The following is a 22,168-nucleotide window of genomic DNA, read 5'->3' on the forward strand; positions in this document are numbered from 1 at the left end:
TAGATCAGTATTTATAATCAACTCACTCCTAGCATGGAAAGTGCATATAGCTCCCACTTGGCCATTACTTAAAACTGCAGCTGCTTTGTCAAATAGCAATAGCTCATGAGATCTAAATGAGGCATAATTATTTTTGGTTAAAAATGTTTCCTCAATTTATCTACTTAATGCCCTGAAAGGTGGTTTTATTATTTTATGTTTACTTAGGGAAAAAAAAAAAAAAAAACTTGTGCTTATAGACATAAAATCAACCCAAAGGAACTACTTGGAAAGCTCCACTGACCTGGTCCTATACGCTATGTCTACAGACACCTTGTGTCCACTTTTGCTCATGTGATCTCGTGTTCACTTGAACTTGGACAAAGTTGAAGGTCTGGTATTTTTGCCTCTCACAGCTGCTATCTCTCGACATGACCTGGGAGGTTGGTGAGCTTCCAGTACATTGGAACTGAAGAGGGGGATAAAGTAAGATTGAGGATGTGTAGAGGACAATGCTGGAAGAGAAGATTTATAAAGGTCTGAGGTCTCCATGTATGTGAAATTTAAATTGTGCATTTAGGGTTGCCTGGGTGGCTCAGTCAGTTGAGCAGCTGACTCTAGATTTCAGTTCAGGTGGTAATCTCAGGTTCTGGAATCGAGCCCTCTACTGGGCTCCATGATCAGTGGGGAGTCTACTCTGAGTCTCCACTGAGAGAGGATTCTCTCCCTCTCTCTCTCTTTCCTTCTCTCCCCCTCCCACCTGCTTGCACACATCGTACTCTCTCTCTCTCTAATAAATGGTTAAAAATAAATAAATTGTAAATTAAAAACTATTGCTTTTGGGGCACCTGGGTGGCTCAGTGTTTGAGCATGATCCTGGGATCCTGGGATTGAGTCTCACAAAGGGATGCCCCGCGGGGATCCTGCCTCTCCCTCTACCTATGTCTCGGCCTCTCTGTGTGTGTGTGTCTCTCATGAATAAATAAATAAAAATATTTAAAAAATAATAAAAATAAATAAAACTATTGCTTTTATTTTTTTTAATTTTTATTTATTTATGATAGCCACACAGAGAGGGAGAGAGAGAGGCAGAGACATAGGCAGAGGGAGAAGCAGGCTCCATGCACTGGGAGCCCAACATGGGATTCGATCCCGGGTCTCCAGGATCACACCCTGGGCCAAAGGTAGGTGCCAAACCGCTGCACCACCCAGGGATCCCAAAACTATTGCTTTTAAACAAATACTGAAATTTGCATTTAAAACTATAGCTGGAATACTGTAGAGTTTCACCTAGAGATTCACATCTCTTTTGATAGCCATTTTCTTCCCTACCAAAACTATTTTTTGATTAGGTCAAAGGATTACTTTGTTAGAAAAGTATTTCCTTTTACTCATTTTTTTTCAGTGTAAACTCACTCTGCTTCCTAAAACACTGGCACCAGAAAATGAATTATTAGAAAATTTCCTGAATACCATTCTACTTTTCAAGAAAACAAAATTTCAATTTGAGGAGATACTTAAACCTATATAACTTTTACACAAACCTCAATAGTGCTCATGATGTGTCATCATCCAATTTTCCAAACATAGTCAAGGTGATCTCTTTGGATCTGAAAATTTCTTTATAAGAAGAAGAATGGGGGAAAAAACACAGCTATCTCCTTATCCCACTATTCATCACCCATCTGTGCTCATTCCCATCTCCACCCCTCCACTTATACAGAATGGTGAGTTTACCAAATAAATCCATGTAAATGTTTAGATGGTGAAGTAGCATGGTGACTGAAGAGTCTGGAGAACTTGGTCTAATTTCAACTCTTGATACTGATAACTCTATAAACTTGGGCAAGTCCATTCTCCATTCCCAGGCAACAGACTGAGAAATAACAGGACACCAAATTTCTTTGAAGAATAAGAATGTAAAAGCAGATGTTCAAAAATGTCCTTTTAAAAAAAAAAAAAGATTTATTTTTTAGAGAGAGAGACAGAGAGGGCACAGGGAGAGGGAGGGGCAGAGGAGAAGGGGAGAGAGAGAGAAGGGGAGAGAGAATCTCAATTAGACTCCCTTCAGAGTACAGGGCTTCACTCCAAGACCCTGAGATCATGACCTGAGCTGAAACCAAGAGTCAGATACTTAGCCGACCGAGCCACCCAGATGTCCCTCAAAAATATCTTCTTATTCTGAAATTCTGATTTTATATCAATTTCCATTAATAGGGCCTGCTTTCTCTGCTGTGTATCAGAAGTCAATGAGTGTGCCCATTAGTTTCACTTAATTGAAGATATTTTAATGGACTTAGTTGAACTTTTTTATGATAATAGCTTATTTTTGGAAAACTTACACCCCAACAGAAGACACCTTTGAACAGAATTACAAAGAAGCTCATGTAAAGAGTGAAACTGTCAGCTATTATGCCTACAAATCCTCTACTTGGGGAAATTAGAATTTGTAAATATTATATTTTGGCCACTGAATTTTCAAATAAGGCTAATGCAGGGATATAAATGAGTATTTATTTGTTCAGATGGTGTGCCCATTTGTGGGCTTCACATATTCAAGTATTATAGCTGCACTGGAGTGTAGACAAATATCCAGACAAACCAATTTTTTAAAAAATTTTTTTACAAACCAACTTTTTAAGAGAGCAAATGACACTCTCATTGCCTTCGGAAGACTAATCAAATATAAAAGGACTTGGATCAATTATAGGATTGATATGGCATATGGCAAAGGCTGTTCTTTTAAGAGAAAAAATGCAAAATATGGAGACTGGGAACCAGGAACCAATCAAGGGAGTATCTGAAAAATGAAACAAACATCCAGTTTGCTGATCAGAACCAGGACCCAAGGATTATTGTGAAGAAATCATTGAAATCATCAGTCCAGTCTAGGGAGAGTAAAATTGACAACCTGGATAAAGGGCCGGAGGAAGAAACTACAAAACAAAAGTAGGGGGACTAACCTGAGGGCATTGTTAGAGCCCTGATATCCTGTCTTCAGGGCTGCAAGCCTCCAGATCAGCTCATTTCTCCCTACAGATCTGTGGCAAATGGAATCAACCAGGTTCCTGCCCGCTCTTCCCAAATCTAGGCTTCAGCAATCTAGAGGCAGAACCACATCCACGTATGGAACCTACTGCTTCCTCTGCTCCTGTAGAGCTGCTCCTTTCCTGACGTATCATTTCAAAGGCCCTTTATAATAAGATCACTTAAAGTATCACATACCAAGTTATGGTGCGTGACTTCACTGACGCCATAACTTCAATGGGATTAAAGATTTTACTGATCTATGTATTTTGCCTAAGTATATGTTTGGGGGAAAAAAACAAGTTTTTATATAGTACATATGTTTCATTTTATGCTTGTTTTATTATTTTGTTCATTATTTTAAGAACTAACCATGTCCTTGGGCACCTGGCTGGCTCAGTTGGTGGAGCATGTGATTTTTCATCTTGGGGTTGTGAGTCCAAGCCCTGCACTGAGTGTGGAGATTAATTATGAATAACTTTTTTTTTTTTTTAAGAATCATGTCCTCTAAAATATAAATAGAAACCAAGAGCCTATTTATAACAGGCTCTCTCTCCAACATGAAATTTCTTACACTGAAAGCTAAAACTACTTCTCAAACATCCTTCTTTAATTGAGCTGGATTATTATTTAAGTTAGCTTTCTGTTGCCAATCATCTCTCAATATACAGAAAATGTAGTCAACATTTCACCTAAGATGGATATAAAAAGTCTATATATGAAGCCCACTTCTGTGTTGATTTCCATGTTAGAAACTTAGAACACTGTTTTAAAGAGTGTGAACAGGGGATCCCTACAGCTTGCCCAGCCCCCACCTTTGTTAGGTAGGAGAACAGCAGAAGTAAGTTGGCCCCCCAGGAGTTTATAATAGGGTGCTTCACAGACCCTCTCCTAAAAAGGTTATTGAATACCCTCGACTACCTGACTTCAACTCAGATGAAAAAAATTCCCTTTTTCAGAGAAACTGAGAAACTGAAAGTCACTGTCCTCACTCTGACTGTAACATGGACATGCTAGATGCTTTATCTCACCCTTCTACTTTCTGGCAAGAATTGGAAAGACTTGGAGATTCTTGGGGCACACAAGCCACCAGCACAGTCCTCTTCCCCCTGTGAGGCTAACAGGTGTTGTGTCTAGACTATAATCCCAAGACACCAAGTATTTGTTCATTCATTTAACGATTATTTAACAACTACTACATGAATACATGTTGTGTGCCAGAAACCATGCCAGACGGATCCAATGGTGAGCAAAGCAAGCATGGCCCATGCCTTCAAGGAGTTTGCAATCTAGTGAGAGAGCTGGCCATTAGTCAACTGATCGTTGAAATAAATGGACAATTTAAAACTGGTAAGTGTTGTGAAGAGATGTTATAGAATGCCGTATAAGGATTTCCAAATACATGTCTCTGTCATATAGTACATAGCACAGTTTTGCAGGGGGGCATAACTTGAAAGCTGAATGCACATCATTTAGTTGAGTAAAGCTTTCCCAATACTATGCCCTTCTTGAATTTGGTAAAGATTATGTACTCACTATTTATAAACTTCTATCGCAATCCAGTAATACAATATTAATTTCTTTCATTTCTAGGTGTAAGAAGAATTACATACTATATACAGAAATTTTGTATGGTATTGATTTCTATCTAATCTGACCTTGCCATCTCCCACAAACAACGATGCCCACATTCTAATAGCTTTGTCTGCTCCAACTTCTGAAATACACTTCACTGAAAGGCTACCTTCAGCTTTAGGAACGTAGCTTTGCCTTCTTTATTTGATCTGAATGGGATGACTAATATAAATTTTCTAAATGGCCACTTTCCAATGCCTGTACATGAAATAATACACGCTTGTGAAATTTGGAAACTACTATTTTTTCAATCTATTTAAAAATTAAGTGAAAAGGGAAGAAAAAAGCTCACTCACTACAGAAGGTAAAAAATCCACAGTAACAATCTTTGGAAATCCATGTATGTAAATAAACAAAATGTTTCTCTCTTTACTGCAAAAAAAAAATAGGTGATAATAGATATCAAAATATTTGGTTCTTCAAGAGATTATAGATGCTTAAAGTTCCCAGTCTCCATTTCATATCTTTTTAAAGCTGTAAATGAATTCAAGTTACACCATTTCCCATGTGTATCATTTATTTTTTCCAAATTCTAGCACAAAGCTTTCACAACAACAACAACAACAACAACAACAACAACAACAAAAAATCATTGCTGCTGCCGGTAATAACAATAATAAACTCTGTCACTTACTGGCTGCATGACCTTGGGCAGATAACCAGTATTTCCCTCATCTGTAAAATGAGTAAATTAAGACCTCTCTTACAAAATTATGTCAAGATTAAAAACGTACAAAAAGTGTCTGGAACTTACAAATGCTCTATGAATTGCCAGGGGATGATGGTGATTCTTAGAAGATTCTGATAGTTTAATTTAGTAACCAAACAACAGAAAAAAACATAGAATCCCATACGTAAATCGTATTGTGAAAACAAGAAAGCTTCAACAAAATAATCCCTTTTCATAAAGTGTGGAGAGCCTTCAATTGTGGAGTTAGCTAAGCAAAAAAAAAAAAAAAAAGAAAGAAAGAAAAAGAAAAAAAAAATTCCTCCATGAAGCTACCCTGTTCAGGTAGAATGAAAGGGCTGGGCTCTAGGAATGAGACAAGAGGAAATAGATTTAAAATTGCAACCAGAAAGATCTCTGGATGTGAGACTTCAGAGTCAGAGGATAGAACTGAGGCATCTCCTTGGGTGGTTCAGTAAGTGGAAGTTCTGGGTTTGGTTAGCTGACACCCCACCAGAAGAGAGAAGAAGAACGAAGGAATCCATCAGGGTCCCACCGACCGGCTGAAAATCATCCATTAAGCCTAAAAATGAAATTTAGCTCAAATGTAAAGGACTAGTATTGTATGCCACTATGCTGCTTGGGGTATCATTCGCCCCGATAGAATAATATTTTCTCATAGCTTAGGGAGTGTCTGCTACCAACTTGCATATGAGTCAACCAGAGAAGAGGGCAGAGCTACTATGACAGGTTTCATATATTATTGTTACTCACTTTTCAAATGACATTTATCCCAAAGGACATCGTGCTTTGTAAGATAATTCGGTTTGGGTTGCCAATTGGTCTGAACTCCTTAAAGTTATTTTCAGAAACCGTGGTTCTGCCCTTTGGCAATATAACTGACTAACACATTCTACATTTGGTAAACAGACACAAGTTCCTTTAAAATTGTTTATTTATTCTTAAAATTATCTACAAAGACAGTCCACTGGAAATATTAAACTGGTACTCCAAGCAGATTACTAATAATTTAGAAGCAAATGCTTCCTGGTTTAACCAGTTGGGGGAAACTACCAAAATTTCATCCTCCAAAAAAACTTTAAAAAAAGTACTTCTGTTGAAAATTGTTTAACATATGCTATGCATACAGAACTCTTTAAATAGGATTAGGTCTTAACGTTAAAAAGTATTCGATTCTGTGTAGCATGGTATCCAAATGTGTGACAGAGACATGTGGACTGGTCCTCACCATCATGAAATGCTTAAGAAGTATCCATCAAGCACTTGCTTGAATCTCAACTGGATGCTGTGTATTTACATATTATAATGTGTCCTGTGTTCTCAAGGAATTGCAAGTTCACAAGGAGGCATTATCAAAATTCGAAAGCATATATATATCATGTATGCCTGTAATGAACGTATGTGTGTGTCTCAAAAGTCAATAGGAAGAAAACAAACAACCTAATTTTTTAAATGGGCAAAAGATTGGAATAGACACTTCACCAAAGATGTATGAGTAGCAAATAAGCAGAAGGGAAGATGCTTAACATTACTAGTCATTAGGGAAATGCAAATTAAAAACATTACCGAGGTACCACTAGGCGCCTATTAGAAGAGCTAAAATTAAGGACACCTGGGTGGCTCAATTGGTTAAGCTTCCAACTCTTGGTTTCAGCTCGTGATCTCAGAGTCATAAGATCAAGCTCCATCTCAGGCTCCGAGCTGGGCATGGAGCCTGCTTAAGATTCTTTCTCCCTCTCCCTCAGGTCCTCCCCTCATCACATGAGTGCTCTCCCTCAAAAAAAAAAATAAATTAATTAATTAATTAATTAAGTAAAAATAAAGGAACTGAGATTAGAAAAGCTGATTATACCAAGTATTAGTGAGAACGTAGAGGAACTGGAACTCGCATACAGCCGTGTTGGTGAGAATGTGAAATGTTATAATCACTTTGGAAAACAAGGGCTCTTAATAAATCCATGAGAATAAGTCTGGGAGGAATCTTGAAGGCATACAGCCACACGGTGATACAGCCCTCACCGCAAACTTCTGGGGAGAACCATTCACATTCTAGTCTGTGTTCATGGGTTGCCGCCAGAAATGCAAAAGCATAATCTGGGTGGTCTTACATGGCAAATCTTACTAAGGAAGTTGGTTTTGAGATGAAGAAAAGGATGTGGCTGGGGGTGGGGGCAGGGGCTGGTGAGAATAATATATCTGAAAACTGAGTAAGAAAGGCCATTCTTGAGGGCAAGAAATCAGTTTTGCCTACTGACTGGTGTATAAAAGCCTAGAAATGAAAAGGGGGACATGTGTGATTCACTAGGCAGGTCCCAGTGACATTTACCTAAACTAGTGATAAGGAATGGAAAAACTCAGTCAACAACACAAACCAACAGTGGATTTTTATATAAAGAAAAATGAGGTCAAGTAAGTCAGATTGCTATAATGGGCAGTTTTTCTATTAAGGAACATTGACCGTAAGAAGGAACTGAGAGCCACAGAAAAGCAAATGGCACGAATTTGGTAGGGACAGGGAGAGGGTGAGTGCACATGGAGAGAGGGCCTGTTGCAGGTTTCTTAAAAAGTCAGGTGGCGAGGGGGACTAGGAGAAACCAAGACGGTGGAGCATCCGTCTGCTGTACGCTCACTTACTGTAAGGCGAAAGCTCACAATTAATAGGGGGTAGTAATAGCTGCTCCTTATCGATACTTCATTAAATGCAAGGCTCCCTGCTCAGTGTTAAATAGGCTTCACACATGATTTCATTTAATCTTCACAGCAATCAAATGATATAAATATTGCCCCCATTTTGTAGACGAGGACATTGGCGACTAGAGACATGAAGACCTTGCCTGTTGACACACAGCACGGAAGAGGAAGAGGTGGGGCTTTAGCTCAGGTCTTTCTTAATCTGTCATTTACCCAAAACTGGACCAAGAAGATAAAGCTCCATTCTACAAAAACAGGAAATAATATGACGACCAAATTCCTGCTAGCAAATAATGTCACCAGTTAACAGCAAACAAGGATGAGAGGGGAACAGAGAGAAGAGTAAATCATGCTCCAGGGGCAAGGGGGTTGCCCCTCTCAGTGGTTTTTTTATTCCTGGCTTGGGGGGGGGGTCACTCCAAAGTATTAAAAGTAGCTCTGTAATTTTTTAACAAGTGGGGAACCTCTGGTTAACAGTCTCCACTGCACAACCCTGTGCTACCTCGCGGTTCTCCAGGGTCATTCCAAGGCAGCGGGGTCAGCTACCTCCCGTTTAACCCGCCCTCCAATGGATTTGCAGACCTTTCTAAATCAGAAAGCAGCTTCTTCTCTTTTCAAACTTCAAATTGCACTTTGAAATGAAGTTTGATTCTCCCAGAAATCCCAGAAATTGTGCATGGATGAGAAGGAATGACAAGAATTCAAAATTTTACACAACATTCTTACTTGCACTCTCAACTCAGATCTCACGTTAGAATCACCTGAGACAGCAGCGCCTGCGCCACGCCCTAGAGCAGTGAAATCAGAATCTGTGCGACGGGCCCCGGCTTCCCCATATTTTAAAAAACACCTCCTTCCTCGGGTGTTTCTAATGTGCAGCCAGGTTTGAGCACAGAGTTTGGAGCAGACTCACATTTATCGAAATTGTAAATTTTTTTTTTTTTTACAGACATTGCTTCTCACTTGCACTCTGAATCATCCCACCAAACAAAGGGATGTTCATTAAAATCTGTGTGCTGGCCTCATCTTTGTATTTGAAAACCTGGAAATACCTCGTTCTTCTGTGTCTAAATGTCTCGCTCAAGAGGAGACAAACTTCTCCCAGCTGTTGCATACAGCTTACCTAAAGGAATGGGAACTGGATCCCATTTCAAGTTCCCCGCCTTGGGTATAGGTAACAGAGACCCATGTAAGTATTGGGAGTGGGTAAGCTTTGCCAAAAGCAGGCCAAGGGACAATTTCTTAGCTGTTTTGGTTTTTACATTAGGATCTTTTATAAAAAGCTCAGAAAGGAAACAAACACGTATAATATCTACACCCTACGTAAGGTCCAGAGTTTTTCAAGCTTCCAGAGGCAAGTCAAATCACTGGGAGGTCCTTCCACTTACAGTTGATCAGAAAGGAAAAAAAAAAAAAAAGAAAAAAAGAAAAAAAAATATATCAGGAAATACTTGACATCATTCAATTGTAGAAATGATTTGAGGTCTTGCTTCCTCCACCTCTCACACCCCCAGGCACCCACATTGTGCGTACTCCACAGCAAGTGTCTGGGTGCAATGGGATGGGGTAACAATCAGAACATTAATTCAAACCCAGGCCCATGCACCAGTAACTATGCAGCCAGGTGCAAGTCGTTGTCCACAGTGATCTGTAGAATGGGGGAGAAAGAATACAAATGCTACCTACCTCCGGACCCCACGCCAAAGGGAGAAATAGCACATATGAAAGCATTTTATGTGGAAGCCCTATATATATAAATTGTTTTCATTATTTTTTTCATTTGCATTACATGAATTTTAGCACCCTGCCTATAGTCAGAAATGAGGCTAAACCTCTAGCTAACCTCAGACTAATTGGAACCAACCTCCAACAGCTTCCCATTGACTCGCTTCCATGTGAGATGGAGTCCTCAGATTTGCCTCGTCACCCACCCCCCCAGGCTGGGGGAACGGTGGAAATAAAGCATAGGCCATCTTGTCTTCCACCTGGCACATTGGATTGATTCAACATTTGCAATTATTAGAAAGCATTATATCCTGGATGACAGGGGGTTCCCGACTCATTTATCAAAATCACAATATGTTCTTGCTGCTTCTTCCTTGCCTCCTGCAGGTAGACAGACGCTGAGAGACTCTGGTACCCTCGGCGGCCTTTATGGATCTCTTTATTATTATTGCCATTGCTCAGGCCTGAAAGAGCAGCTTCCTACCTACTAAACGAAAATGGGAGAATTGAGACGATATAAGAGAGAAAGCACCCCTTTTGAATTAACCAGATCACGAGTTAAATGATTCTGACAAAAGCGGACTCTCCTCTGTCCTGTTCAGTCTGGTAGCCACTACCCACAAGTGGCTACGGAGCATTTGAAAAAGCGCCTAGTACAAATTGTGATGTGCTGTGTGCCAGGCTTTGAAGAGCTAGTTTCAAAAACAAAGAGTACAAAATAAATCAATAATTTTATACCTGTTAAAATGGTAATATTTTGGATTATTGGGTTAAACGAAACATATTATTAAATTAATTTCACCCTTTTCTTTTTTATTATTTTTTTAACATGCCCACTGGAAATTTTTAAATTGCATATGTGGCTTGCATTACATTTCATCGTATGGAGCTGATTGAGATCTTCATTTTAGCCTCAGGAACACCATTCATCTAGTTGCCTCTACCATGCCCACCTGGACAGATCTTGCAGTCTTAGGGACACACCATAAACAAATACAACTAAGTAGGGAAATGTGCATTATACTGTTATTGGTAGTGTGTGTTTATGTGTGTGTGTGTGTCTACAAGTAGAACCAAGAGGAGACTGCCTCAACTATCCTTGGTAGCTTGAAATAAGAGCTCCTCGATTCCTAGAGCGGTAATACCGACTCATGATCAGCAGCAGTAGCATCTGAGAGCATGTTAGCAACTCCAAGTCTCCAGCTCCACCCAGAGACCCTACTGAATCAGAAATGGTGGAAGGTGGAGACTGAAATCTGTGCTTTGACAAGCCCTCTAGGTGATTCCAATGCATCCTCAAGTTTAAGAACCATTGTCCTATACAAATTAAGGCCTGAGACAGAGGTTTCTCAGTTCTAACATGCTCTTACCAAAGCACACCAGTCTCTTCTGCTACTTAGAGCTTTTGTCAGCAGAGCACAGTATGGAGACACCAAAACATGACTTGACATGGGATCATTAACTTTCAACAGTTTAACAAATGATAGTCATATTTCTACCGAGTAAGAGGTCATTTTGATCATTTATTGGCTTTCAAAATTTTCAGTGACAGCTTTGAGTTAAAACACAGAAAGAATTGTATTAAACGTTGTAGTAGATTCTGTTGCTGACCCTCCCAAACCGCCCTCAGTGGCCAGGGCACCCATTCCCTCAGCTGCTGCCAGTGGTGAGGGAAAGGCTGACCCCTGTCCCTTCTCCAGACATTTGCCTGGGGCTGACTGGTGCCACTTCACCAGGAAACATTGGGAATTCACATCACTGCTATCACCCCCATCACCGCCATCACTACCGTCACCACAGTCACCACAGTCACCACTGTCACTACCGTCCCTGCCATCACTGCCATCACCACCTTCACCTTAGTCACCACTATCACCATCATCACTGCCATCACCGCCTTCACCACAGTCACCACCTTCACCACCCTTACCACAAACCACAGTCACCACTGTCACTACCATGACTGCCATCACTGCAGGATCCTCTCCCACAAATAGGCACAAAAACACATATACACAAAATTCTGCATGAATTTTCAAAAAATGTTGTTTGCTTTTCAAAGTAAATTCTAAATTTCAAGTAAAGAATTTCTAGATTTTAGTCATAAGACCCCATCATTGCAAGGACTGAAAATTGCTTGTATTTAGTGCTGCTAAAATAGTGCTAAAAATATTTTAAATTCCTATTCCACCCTCTATATTTGACATATGGACATTTGACCCAAAGGTGGGCTTCTCAGAACGAGAAGGCGCCATGGGCCTTCCCTGTCCTGAGAGTCTGCTCATGCAGACTCACTGAAGCTGTGAGCTAGCCACCAGGAGGCCAAGGCTGCTGGTGCACAGCCATCTCAGCCACCCAGGTCCCACACAAGGCTGACTCTAAAGCATAGAGGCCCAGAAGAGCACCATTTGGAATGAATACCACCTCCTCCCTGTCATGCCTCGTTACTACTCCAAACACAACACCTTCTAGAAGTCTCTTCTCTTCAAAGTCTCATTTCCATACTGTCCTCTGCTTCCCCTTCCCCTCCCCTATCTTCTCTCTGATCTCCAAACCTTTCCACTCTTCCCTCTGGATCCTCCACCCCAAGATAAACAAACCTCTCTATACCCTTTACCTCTTTACTGAATGCTCATTACCTTTACTCTTCTGCCTTACTAAACTGGGCTTTTCCTCCAGACACAGCTAGAACAGTCTCTCATGTTCCATGGACCAGGAGGAGGGGGTCAGTAGGAGACCTAGATTATTTTGTTTGCACAGAGAAGCATGATCCTCATTTTTTGGAATATTTCTCCTCAAGCAGATCCCAACCTTATTGTTCAAAAAGAGTATTTATCTTCATCATGTGTTTTAGGAATTTTCATTATGTACCCACTTATTGAGTAGAAGGCTTTATTTAAAAATTTTTAATCGGTAATATATATAGAACAGGTAAATTTAAAAAAAAAAGAACAGGTAAATTTTTAAAAATATATTTATTACTTAAGTAAACTCTACACCCACATGACACTCAAACTCATGACCCTAAGATCAAGAGTTGTGTGCTCTTCTGACAATGCCAGCCAGGTGCCCCCATAAAACAGGTAACTTTAATGCAGATGTACTAAGGCAAGTTTCCTAAAAGTAGATCCTAAGCCAGGGACTCTGTTATCCCTGACTTATTGAGGGGACATCCTCAGGAAACTCTTATAAGGGAGGGAATGAAGCAGACCTGGGAAGGAGGGTGAGCTGAAAAAGGATGTGGTCCTTGCCTGATTGTGGGCAGATGAGCTCTACCCAAGAGAGTTAAACCTCCCAAGAGAGTACTCCCACCTTGAGGTGGAGTGGACTGGGCACCTTTCAGAGTGCTGAATATACAGCAATAAGCCAAACAGACAAAAATCCTGACTCCTATGCGGCTGCCATTCTCTCTGAAGAGGCAAAAAAACCCCCAAATACATAAGACGTCAGGAGGTAACAAATGTTATGAAGAAACAGGCAGGAGAAGCTACAGAGTAGATGGACAGGGGGCATTGTTTTGGATGGAGTGGTCAGGGAGGACCTCTCAGGAGCTGATCTGTAAACTGAGACCTGAATCAAGTGGAGAACTGAATCATACAGGCATCTGGAAGGAAAGAATTGCTGTTGAATTGCAGAGGCAGAGATGCTGCTCCAGAGTCACATTTGATGTGATCAAGGGAGGACAGGGGGACTTGTGTGGCAGGAATGGGGACATAGTTGAAGATCTGGCAAGGAGGGGTACCTGGGTGGCTCAGTGGTTGCGCACTTGCTGTTGGCTCAGGTCGTGGTCCTGGGGTCCTGGGATCGAGTCCCACATTGGGCTCCCCACAGGGAGCCTGCTTCTCCCTCTGCTTGTGCCTCTGCCTCTCTGTGTCTCTCATGAATAAATAAAATCTTAAAAAAAAAAAATCTGGCAAGGAATCTGATGAGTAAGGCTACAGGTCATCGTAAGAACTTGAGCTTTATTCTGAAAACAGTACTTCAGGTCCCACCCCCTTAGGCACAGTGATTGGTCTAGGACTGGACTCTTGATACTAACTGGACCAATGATAGCCTCCCACATCATTGGCCACTGCATCAGAGCCAGCAATGGGCACCCAACTGGGCTGTGCCAGAGTTCCCTTCTGAAAATTTGGGACATCTTGGACTCCAGTCACCTGGGGCAGCTCCAACCACCCATCCTGTCTCCTCAGTTTGACTACATTTACCAATAAATTTCCCTTAGTCTGAACTAATTGGATTTGGATTTCCATCACGTTAAAGTCAGTATTCTCATAACTCCAAGTACCTCTCCAACTTTAATCCTTGTTTTCACTGGGAGGAAAATACCACCTGTTTTACACCATCCATTTGTAGTATGAACCACTTTTTCTTGTTACTGTCATCTAGAAACTTCCCAGTCATGGAAAACTGCCATGTAGTTCAAAGTGGTCCTTCTTACCCCAACTCCAACATCATCTTGAATGTGTCTTTGTGAAGATTCCCTGGCCCTCGCCTCACACTTCCTTGGCTTCCTCCATTCACAATACTTCCATCTCTACCTTATTAGAACAGTTTGCATGGCCATACTCTGTTGTATGTTATCCCCCAGAAGTGTTCCACTTCAGAAATTTTAAATAAACTCCAGGATCTCAAGCTTCATCTCACCTTTCCAAACAGAATATAAGTCTGGATCTGCTTCTGCCACACAGAACCACCTGCTTTAAGATAAGGCAACTCAGAAGGGGGCAGAGCCTAAAAATTCCCAAGGACACTATTTGATGTCTAACCACATAAACCAATAAAAAAAATTTTCTCAAGCCGTGCTTGGCTTTTTGCCACTTGCCAATAGAGTCACTGCCAGTGATTAATTCAAGACCTTTTACTGGTGCTGGGCCAGTTGCCTCTTTCTTTCCTGAGCAAATATTACATACAAGTTTTATCACATATCAATATATATTTACTACTTACTCATATCCTTAAGATTTTTCATATCTCAAGCATGCTCATATTTCTAATTAGTGACCAATCACATTGTGTGCAACTTGAGACAATGAAAGCATATAACCTCATACATGTAGATGCATCTATTGTAAAAATGCTACTTCCTTCCTCTCTCTGCTCTCATTCCCTCTGGTCTAGGAGAAGGAGCCACTCTCCTGCATGCAAAAACTCCACCCAGACCTGACCCAATCCTCTACTCTGTCCTCCTAACCAAAATGCAAGTACAACCGCACCACTCTCTGCCAGAAATGTGTCAATGTTCTATGGATCTCACTGAAACTAAATAAATATTTATGCCCACATGAAGTTTTATCAACTAGTAAAGACACTAGTCATTCTTAAACCAAATGGAATTCTTTCTTTTCTTTCTTCCTTTTGGCCGGTTTGAATTGCTCACCTTTACTCTCCATTACAATGGTATCAAAGGCCATGTCCAGCTTTTGTACATCAAAGGCTGACAATGTTTCAGTTCCTTTTGAGTGTCAGTTATTTGTCCCTCTCTCCATGAAGTTTAATGAGCAACATCAATTTAGAAATGAAGGAATGGGTTGGCACTGTAACGGAACTCATGAATATAAGGTACGAGATTTATGTCAATATGAAATATCCGGGAATGAGAGGATCTAGTACCCGGTATGCTTGATCCTAGCCAAACACAGATTTTTCATGAAAACCCCAGAAACACTTGAAAAGTTTCCATAAAATGGATTGAAAAGGCTCTGAAGACTTCAAAGGGCTGCTTAAAGTGTTTTGATGAGTTACGTGTAAATGAACATGCAGATTAAATTTCCATCTTAAATCCACATGCTCTTAAAACATTGAGAAGAAAGTACTTGGCCAAACAAACATGCTCTGAGTTTTTCCGAACTCAAAGCTAGTTTGCAATATTCAACAAACCTAAATGTGGCAGGCCTCACCATCCCTTCATCAATCTCCCTACTAATTCAAAGCGTTGTCACTAACCACCAAGTGTCGGTAAGAAAAGGAAAGTTACTCAGGATATGAAAGTAAATGGAAGCTGTTTTTCTGCTCATCTAAAGGAAATGATGATTGTCTGAGAGCTATGGAAGTTAGTTTCTTTTTCTGGATTTTATTTAATCAATCATTGATTTAATCAAAAAGTATATTTTTGAGTCCCTACTACATGCCAAGCACCATTAGGGAATCAAAGAGTTGTACAGATCTTTCTTTGACTTTCCTAGATAGAAAAAAATATTTATTTTGGAAGCCTAAATCAGCATCACTACCTGGAAGACAGCAAACAAGTGGACACAAGCCATGGGGAAAATGGAGGCAGAGAAAACATTTACATACACATATAGTCTCTTGCCAACAGAGCAAGAAATTGATATACTGTGTTTATGTACTCATGAGGTACGGCTAAAAACCACATCCTCAACCTAGTTTCTTCCTCAGCACCTGCTAATCCTGCATGCCCTGGTTCTTAGTATCCCAGTTGCCCGGCTAGAGCATCCCAGCTTATCACTAGACTTATGGCAAGTTCAGGTTGTTAAACACTGTTGTCTGCCCCCAGTGAAGAACCACCTGGCTCAGAAATCCACCTTGTCAGTATACAGCCCAGTGATAAAACTAAGAGAAGCTTAACTTGGGTTTTTCTAGCTTAAAATAAGTTACCAGCTTCCCCTTATTGACCATGCTGATCCAGATTCCCTGTTGTCCAAACTCTATGTCCCAGGATCAATTCTGTCCAATTCATGCATGGCTGCTGCTAGTTAATATTTTAAACATTTCTGAGTCCTTCCACATTTTCCTTATGAGAAATAAAGTGTGTGGTCACCTCACTGTTCCCCAACATAGACCCATAAAAGAGAGGAGGATAGTTGAGAGACTATCCTTAAAGTCTTCAAAAGAGAAAGATTACAGGGTATAGAGCCTTTTGATTATAGGCATTATGAGAGCAAGGACCTCGCCCTCTATTTCTTTTCATGCTTCCCTATATTGCCTAATACCAAAACACACACACACACACACACACACACACACACACACACCAAAAAACAAAAAAACAAAAAAACAAACCATCCATTAACTAACAAAACATGGCCTCATTAAAATCAAGGCTAATCAAGGAAAGAGCTGGGTAGTGGAGCAGATTGGGGCATGGAGTCCCAGAAGGAGGACTCCTTGGTGATAAAATACAACCTTTTCATCTTCTGTTCATTTGTACTTTGTTAGTCATTCTGTGGAGGTAAGAAAGAAGAATGTTCCCCACTGGAGTGATGATACACATTTAACTCCAAATCTCTAACATTCCCTGGACAAACTGAAAACAAGCACAACAAGAGAATTAATGCAGAGGAAAAGACTATGATGTAGAAGCAACAGAGGGTTTTGGTGTAGGCTGTTGTTATCAGTTCTTTCCTCAACCACTGGTCACATGGTGATCGAGTTACCCTAAGAGATCATGGGAATGACTTGCTATGCTGGCAGCAGCCTCATGCTAGAGAGACTCTTCCCTAGATCAAGGGTTGCAAAACTGAACAGAAGAAATATGCACCAAAAAATCTCTTCCAGAATGTGGGGGCTTTATGATTCTCATTTTGAGTGATATTGCATCTTTACCACAAATTCCACGGTCATATGCTGAATTCTCAATTTTTGACCTGCTGCTGAGCTTCACAGAACAAAGACTCACCAAATCAGATTTTCCTGGTGTGTAAATTACATCTTGGGGGCCATTCAGGCACCTCTGGAAGCAACATTGACCTTTTTAGACCACCAGGACAACTATAACTGAATTACTGCTCCCGTGGAATATGTAGACTCTTCTCTTGATCTGAAGGAGCTAATTCAGTTTCTAAAGAAGCCAAATCTAGTGTTTTCTGAATATGCTAGAAGACTGGATTCAACAGCATGTGTCAGAGTGTGATGCCTGAGATTACATCGTTCATGTCAGATCATGACTGGACTGTTGGGTGGCCTGAGAATGTGATAAAGACCTGGGCCAGAGTCCATGACTTCTTTGGTAGATATATTCTTGAAAGGTCAGTCCGAACTCTCCTCTCAGATCCAATCACTTTTCTGTTAAAAGCAGTGGTTCTGAGTGGGACAAGAAGGGCATGAACAAGCAAGCAAGTGCATAAGAGCTTCAACTCTTGTGAAGTAAGGCTCCTCTCTGTGATAAAGCACCATGAGACTGTTGGCCTATGAATTGAGGGGTAGGCACTGTTTCCTGTCCTGCCTTCACTCTGCCTTGATCACAGAAATGTTGTGTGGTTAATTTGCTGGTGGACAGATTGTTAAATACGACATACGTTCTCAGCTAGATCCCGAACACAAGAAGAAAAAATGATTCATACAAATATATATTGAATTGTTTATTAAGTAACTAAAGTTTCTAGAGAAAAATTTTAATTTCATGAATACTTCTAAATCAGTGAATACCTTCAACCATCGTAACAATAAAAAAAGAATGTAAGAAACAAGAGGATTCTCTAAATGACACAGTTACATTTTTGGATAAGAGATATGTTGTAAGTGCTTAATATATTCCAGAAATCATTTTAAGTCCTTCATGCTTTCAGAATCGTATCTGCTCCTCACATGGAAATGCATATTCTCAGAATAATAAAACTCGAAGGTATCCAGAGAATGTTTAACCCAATCTCTTCATTTTTAGCAGTTGGTTTCATACTATGCTATATTTGAAGGTATTTTTACTTGAAAAAAAAAGAGGAGACATTAATAACTCCACAACTTAAGCACTGCCCTGAAAAATTATATAAAGTAGGATATTAAAGCACACTTCCCCTACTCCACCACCCAGAAGCCGTTCAGGGCCTCCCCCTTACGACTGTTTCCTATGATTATCAAGGTATCTCTTCGTTCAGAGAGAGAGAGGAGACATGTTTTGTTTTGTGTTGTTTCTTATCATGTTCCACATTTTGACTTAAAAAGTGCTTTTTCAATTTGTAATAAATCATTGACATTATTTGAGACAAGCAAACAGACTTTTCATTGTTTTTAATGATTGCATGTTACAGACCATAATTTAGTCAATTGTTTCTGTATTGATGGACAGTTAAATAAATCTCTTCTACTTTTTTCTATCAGAATCTAAACTAAAATGAAGAATCTTACGAATATATATTTTTTATTTCATTTTATTTTTCTAAGCTCTGGGTTAGATGTTGAAAGGGGAGATGCTGAATCAGAGACCTCCCATTTTGCTTGCAAAAGAACTGAGGCCCCCAGCACAAGTCCACAGAGATTAGCTTGACATAAGCTGGGGGCCCCAGAAATTGAGACAGATCGGTGAACAGAAGAAATGTCAAGTGAAGAATTAGAAATCAGGGACTCACGTTTCACTCTGAGAGTAAGGCGCTTGCTTGGAGTGATGTGTGTTTCTACCAAAAAGCTTCGCCAGGAAAGAGGGACTTTGAAGATAGGGGAGTCAAGGGGGACTGCAATTCGGACCTGGAACAGGAAGAAGAAGAGAGCACTACAAGAGGTCAAGGCAGAAGGGGCCTCGCCCCACCACAGGGGATAAAGGTCACAGACAAGAACACGTTCTGAGGTGTTTCAAGATATTGCCCATTTTTTGCCCCTCTCCTTTGTCCCCAGACCTCCGATGAAGGCTGCTCCACACCAAAGCCTTGTAGCAGCAATACCTTGGGGAACAAAGCAGGAAAAGGATTGTCCCAAGTTCCAGGAGTGGCAAACACAGCAGAGGCCGGGCCTTCATTGGGGAGACGGAGGCAAGAGCAGGGAAGCAAGCTGTGCCTGGTCTGACCCGGAGCAGAAGCAACGGAGCTGTCTTAACCAAATGTACAGAGGAAGGTGGCCTGCCAAAGGGAGGCAGGGTCCAGACCCTTCTATCTTACTGAAAACAGAGTTGTCCGTTCAGCAGACACATGCACCACAAATGCGTAGAGCCCTGTAATCTCAAATCTTTTTTTCTTTTTCAGTCAATGTACCAAGACACATTCATCTCAAAATCCAATAGCAGCTTCAGGAGGATTTTTAGTCACTCGTTCTTTGCCATATAGATCTTAAACTTTAATTGCCAAATCTCTGTGCTAGCGCCAACAATTTGCCTGCAGTACTCTCCACATCTGCAGTGCTACTCCGTGGCCCGCCCCTCACCCATGCTCAGCCCCCCTGGGCCATGCAGCCTGCCTCCCACTGGCCACGAGCCACAGCTCTCTTGCTGCTGTTGCTGGCTGTGCCAGTTGGCCAAATGCTCCTAGCAGCAGCACATACCCATTTGGCATGAGGGAAAGAAGGCAAGGACTTATTTTTCTGTCTACTGTCTCTATCCCTGTCTGATGTTGCTTGCCAGCTGTAAGTCACAAAACAAAACACATTTAGAGCCTCCAATAGCTCTCTAGACACATATTACTCAGGCAAATATTGCCCGTCAGACTTTGATATAGAGAAAGGACAGGAAGAAACTGGTGAATTCTCCAGGGAAGACCATGTTGAAACTAAGATTCTTGCAGTTAATCCTTCCATATGTTCTTGCTCACAACTGTTGCAATCAGTAATTACACCATCCCTTTGGGTTCAGCCAAAAAAAAAAAAAAATGCAGGGAGTATTGATTCCAAAGCCTCACCCCCACCTCCCGCCCCACTACCACCACCAAAAAAAAATTTTGATTTTCTGATACTATGACTGTCTTTATTAGAGCTGGATATTAGGAAGAACAGCTCAGTCTCTTGCTCGTCCTTTCTACATGAAGAGTTGGATTTCGGGTGCGGTACTGTGCACCTCCTCTTTGAGGATCATTAAACATAGTGGAGCAGGATATCTGGACTGCACACTACAAGTTGTGGGTTACTGGGCAATGACTTGCAGCCAGGAAAATAACATTGTTGTGAAATGAGAGGGCTCTGAGGAGGCAATATGGCACAATGGAACGTGGACGGATTCTCTTCTCTTAAGCATCAGGGTCTTTATTACATGGGAGGAATCACACCTCCTAATGTAATCCTCCTAGAGGATTAAATAGGCAATGTATGCAACATGAGTAGTAAAATACCTGACCCATGAAGGTTGCTCGGGATTGTGGTTGTTCATGGCTTTGGCCCGTGAGACTCTGAGATGTGTGACAGCTTACCACATTCTCATCATTCTCTCTTACCAGGACCCATTATACTATGACTATTTGATAAATGTTTATGAAATTACCGACATGGGCTGTGGTTTCAAGTAAGAAATAAATCATAGAAGGAAAGGGATGTGTCTGACACTTATTGTGTATCTTCTATGCACCAGCACAGTGCTGGGGGCTTTCTGTATTGTCTTCATTTGGGTTCCTTGGAAACAGAGTTTGAGATGGAGAGTTGCATGCAGAAGATTTACTGGGGAGTGTTTTCGGCAGATAGACCTACGGGGAAGAGAGAAGCTGACCCACAATGAAGTAATAGCTGAGACTTGAGCTTAACGTCTGGGAAACTTTGGAGCTAAAATGCCTTCAGAGTCATCCCAAATGGAGGCAAGGGGCTAGATTTCGATGTCCACTTAAGCCAGTCATTGACCAGAGATCACCCTCTGTGAGGGAATATAACCTTGGGTGAAGCAGTTCCATGCTGCCAGGGCAACTACTTGGGAGTTGGAGAGTAAGGGATTTCAAAGTTCACAACTGCATTTACGCAGATATACTCAGCCCACATCTCAGGATCCCATTCCTCTCCTAGTTAGGCCCTGACATTGGCTTAGGAGCACTGCCAGGATGTGGTGCTTCTCCAAAGCACCATGGCTCCTACGATTAAGCTCTGAATTTGGTCCTCCTCTCTGTCTGCCCTTCAACTGCAAGAGATTAATTTCCCTAAATGCTGCCAAAGAGGCCCTCTAATTTTCACATTCTGCCTTGAATTGGTAATTAATCACCCTAAGCCTGTCATTATCCCTCTTTGATGAATCAATGGTGCTCAGCAGCAGTCATCTAATTCCAAAGTCCCTAGACTTCCAGCATAATTCACTATACCAGCCAGTATATCTCCTCCCAACACATCTCAATTCAGTTTACCATTAACGAAAGTTTTAATAGTTATACCAGTACAACATGGTAGGGAATATATACATATATATATTCCACCTACAAATAGTAATGGGACCCTCTTGCCATTCAGCCAATAAGCAATTCTTCTCTTAGAGTCTATTTCTTATAACCATTCCTGGTACCAACCGTCTTCAACTGAATTCCCTGGAAACACACTCTGAAAATGAAATGTTGCAAGCAGAAGATTTTTTGAGGAACGTTCTTTAAATAGACACCTATCAGGGAGTGAAAAGGGAAGGACTGGACAGAGAAAAGTCTGTCAATGTGAGGTTACATGGGCTTCAGCAGATTCTAGTGTGAGCACTAAATCTGGGCTTTCAGAGTTGTCCCAAAATGAAGCAACGGGGGCAGGCCTACAGGTACCTAGAGAAGTCAACCACTGGTTGCAAGTTGTGCTTTGAAAGGAGAGGTAACC

At 41.0% G+C, this 22,168-nt stretch overlaps 1 long non-coding RNA gene across 1 annotated transcript in view; it reads right to left on the reverse strand.

Annotated features, from left to right (window-relative positions):
* Positions 1-19,050: 19,050 nt before the first annotated feature.
* LOC140637022 (uncharacterized) overlaps positions 19,051-22,168 on the reverse strand; it is a 105,892-nt gene continuing 102,774 nt past the window's right edge. Inside the window, exon 3 of the long non-coding RNA XR_012034272.1 lies at positions 19,051-19,165. This is a non-coding gene — a long non-coding RNA (uncharacterized lncRNA). The remainder of the gene's footprint in view (positions 19,166-22,168) is intronic.

Source organism: Canis lupus, chromosome 1, assembly GCF_048164855.1.
Source record: "Canis lupus baileyi chromosome 1, mCanLup2.hap1, whole genome shotgun sequence".
Classification (NCBI taxonomy): domain Eukaryota; kingdom Metazoa; phylum Chordata; class Mammalia; order Carnivora; family Canidae; genus Canis; species Canis lupus.